The sequence below is a fragment of the Onychomys torridus genome, chromosome 11 (genome assembly GCF_903995425.1).
Source record: "Onychomys torridus chromosome 11, mOncTor1.1, whole genome shotgun sequence".
NCBI lineage: Eukaryota > Metazoa > Chordata > Mammalia > Rodentia > Cricetidae > Onychomys > Onychomys torridus.
In genome coordinates, this window is record NC_050453.1 from 81,260,985 (window position 1) to 81,265,216 (window position 4,232).

The following is a 4,232-nucleotide window of genomic DNA, read 5'->3' on the forward strand; positions in this document are numbered from 1 at the left end:
TTTATAGAAAGATGGATAGCTCTCCTTTGTGTGGCTGTGTGAAATTTGCCATCATAGTTAATGAGACATATGTACAATTATTTGTAATCAAAACCTGTGAACTTACTTATCTCCTATTAGTGTATTTTAAGCAGCTGGGCATAAAAATTAAGTAAAATATTTTAGTCATTAGGAATTTTTTTTAATTGCTGAAAATCTCACAGACAGTTCTACCTAATAATACCAAACAGGATAGACAATACCTGGCAAAGTATGACCAATGCTAAATGAATTAAGACAAGATTGAGTTTACACTACAGACTCAGGGAGTAAAAACCCTGGGGATCTTACAAGAGTGGACATTAACCTATAGAAAGCTTCCTGGAAGGATGGGAAGGAGTGAGTGATGCAGGTGTATATGTAGTAAAGGATATATAATGAGAATGCAAAGAGAGTATATCTGAAAGGTCTAGTGCATCTAATCCTCTCAACTTCTGTAAAATAGCTGGACGTGGGTAGGGCAAGTACACCTTCATTTTTCATGTGTGCTTAAATTTGAATTCATTACAATTGAACCATATAAGAGCAGTTTGTATTACTGTCCACTAATCATTTTGACTATCAAAGCAGAGGTCTCCTGGAGCTGCCTTATGTCTGCTTCAGTTTTGTTTCTGCTTCTTTCTAGAATAGAGGGTTTTTTTTTTTTTAATCAACATCAAGACTACCCTCAACAGTCTTGAAATATTTTAGTTAAAACTGTTAAGAAATGTTGAGATCAATTACTGGAGGGCCTATTAAAATACATTTAATTTCTAATGTGCACATTATTTTTCTTTTTTCCCTTAGAATTCTTTTGTTATGCTATAAATTTATAACAACTTTGTAACTTTACACATGCACTTAAATTTCTTACCAAAAATCCTTGTTTTATCACACTCTGTTCTTGACAAACAGCTTTTCAAAACTTTTGAGAAAAATCTTTAAAAACGTTTCACATGTCACCTGAAACTTACAGTTTATTCATTATAAAAGAAGGAATGCTGCTATAGTCTTACAAAGACCACTAGAAAGAAACACCAACTAAAAGCTAAGATACTGTCTTGAAGGAGGCATTTTTAACAATCCTTCCTCCATAGTAAGGTAGTGCTATTAAATAATCTATTCACAGAATGGTTGTCTGTCTGCTGTGGTGTGTTTTACTACATCACTGCCTATTTGTGCATTACTGAGTAAGAGTTTCCTTAACATTATTACTGAAATTCTTCTGTCTCCTCTGTGCTCTCCTCCTCTCCTATTTATACAGTGAAGCTCATGGAAAGTAGGAAGAAGCTCAGTACTGTCTACTTCCACAGAACCTCCACTTCCTCTGGGATCATAGCTTCCTCTACCGAATGATGCTCCCATTTCCCTGTTACCACTAAAGTTTCCACTCTTCATTCAACCATAGTTAGAAGGTTGCTGGTTATAATTTCCAAAATCATTGACATTTCCACTTCCATAATTTCCTCCTCCATAGTTGTCATAACCAACTCCCTAGCCCCTACCCTGGGTGCCATATCCTTGTCCTCCACCACCATATCCTCTTCCTCCATAACCATGTCTACCTCTAAAATTCCCACCTCTTGGTCCTCCTCCGTATCCAATATAGCCATCCCCAAATCCACATCCACTTCCATATTCATCAGATGCCCATGCTAAAGTTGCTTCTTTGTCCTGGTCTCAAATTGCCACCACCACCACCACCATGAGAATCCACAACTTCCTCTTCTTCCACTGCTAGAACTTTGGACTCCCACATTCCTTGTCTAGACAAGGCCTTTCTAACTTCTGTACTGTGACCACTGAGGGTGTGAGACTTTTACAACACCATTTCATCCACAGGATCATGGTCATCAAACTTAACAAAGCCAAAGCCTCTTCCACTGCCTATCAATAATTATTTCAATAGTATCCTTTTTTCCATATTCTTCCAAATAATCTCTAAGTTGTTGTTCCTCAGCATCTTCTTTAATTCCAACATTAAATAGCTTCTTCACTGTCACATGGCCTCCTTTCTCTTGACTTCTCTCTTGCTTAGGCACCTTTTGGCTCAACGATCCTCCCATCAAAGAAATGAGGCCTTGTGGCCATGTCAGCATCAACCTTAGTCATGGATGAGAAGGTTACAAAACCAAATCTATCTTCATCTCTTTCTTGCAGGATCCCTCATAACCTGGGAGGTTTCCTCATTGCTAGCAGTAGTTTCTCAAACTCATTTCTGTGGTTTCAAATCTTTAGCCACCAATAAAGAGTTTACAGAACTGTTCCTCTTCTCATGTTTTCCTCTCCAAAGAAATGGTTTCTAATGGTTTCCCCATCACAGACTCATTTGCTGCAGAACCATTTACCACCTCCAATGAGAGAAGAAAAATCTCCACAGATGCATATGCACAGGACATGTCCTGACACTGTGGTGAGCACAGCCACTGCTAGAGAAACTTGCCACTGGGAACATCTTTTACACACAAGACCCAGCACTGCTGCTACTCACACATATTTTATTTTATTTGTTTAAGATTTATTTATTTATTATATATACAGTATTCTGTTTGCATGTAGCCCTGCAGGCCAGAAAAAAGAGCCATATCTAATTACAGACAGTTGTAAGCCACCATGTAGGTGCTGGGAATTGAACTCTGGACCTCTGGAAGAACAGTCAGTGTTCTTAACCTCTGAGCCATCTCTCCAGCCCCAATATGCAGAGATATTTTAACAACTGGGCTATATTTTCAATTCCTACTGCTGTCAAGATCATAGGAATGCCTCTTTTAGCAACCAGATCATATTATATTCTCTGACATTGTACAACAACTTAACTATTGTGTATAAAGCCATACATAGTACATGTGAGGGTCCACAAGCAGATCATGATGTTAGGAAGTTTAAAAATCTATACATTAGCTGGGCGGTGGTGGTGCACGCCTGTAATCCCAGCACTTGGGAGGCAGAGGCAGGTGGATCTCTGTGAGTTTGAGACCAGCCTGGTCTATAGAGCTAGTCCAGGACAGGTTCCAAAGCTACAGAGAAACACTGTCTTGAACCCTCCCCCCCAAAAAAAAAAATCTGTACATTGGACACAGGTAATACCAAAATACAAATTCTGGTCTAATAAATTCTAGATGTGTAACATTGGATAGCTCTCTTCATTTCAGTTATCTGTGTTGACAAATTGAATGTTCATCTGAAATGGGATTTTTATGAGGTTCAAATATAATTCTAGAGAAAATAAAGGACTGCTGGCTGAAAACATTTATGCAGAAGAGACTTTCAGGGCATGCTTTCCCAATCTGTGCCTACCTATAAAGATTTTATAGCAGAAAGGAACATAAGAAAAATAATGCAAGCTCTGAAATGAAATTAAAATTCTATGATTGTGATTGGATGACTAAAAATGAGAAATGTATGAAAACAGGGAAAATTCTTAAAAAATAAACTAAAAATCACAATCAAGAACTGACAAGAAACAGAGGAATGGTGCATAAGAAAGCAAATTGGCAGAATAAACAATTCTAAGTCCACAAAGATTACACATTTGAGCCATATGTGGCTTTGCAGTTGACAGCCTGGTCTGCATTATCATTATATGTTTTTAAATTTCTACTACATTTACTTATTTATTCATGAAGAGGACACCCGTGTATGTGGAGGTCAAAGGACAGCTTGCCAGAATTTATTCTCTCCATTCACCATGTTTGGCAGAAAGCACCTTTCCTCTCTGAGTCACCTTACCAGCCTAGTCATATTATTCTGTTAGTAAGAATACTTAAATATAATAAAGAATTTGCACTTTTGGCAATCCTTCTAAATGATTTTGCTCAAGTGTCAAGTCCTACATTTTTTAAAATAACAATGAGGATCCCAGGGAGGAGCTTTACATGTGCCTCTGAGGAAAGGGTCCTTTTCAAAAGCTAGATATAGATATAGATATAGATATAGATATAGATATAGATATAGATATAGATATAGATATAGAAATATATGGTATGTGTGTTTGTCTATGTGTGTGGTCATTTGGCATGCAGACACCTGAGGTCATTAGATAGAATTTATTAGCTTCAAGTTAAATATAAATAAATTGATATATGACTTATTTGATATATGCATTGATATTTAAGGAACCATGATGGAAGACTGAGTGTAACAAAATGACTGTATTAGAAACACTAAAATTTATGCAATGACAGAAATGTATATACAAGAATACTTATATCATA

General features: G+C 36.9%; 1 pseudogene; it reads right to left on the bottom strand.

Moving 5' to 3' along the window:
* Window positions 1-1,137: 1,137 nt before the first annotated feature.
* LOC118592913 lies at window positions 1,138-2,336 on the bottom strand (annotated as a pseudogene).
* Window positions 2,337-4,232: the final 1,896 nt, after the last annotated feature.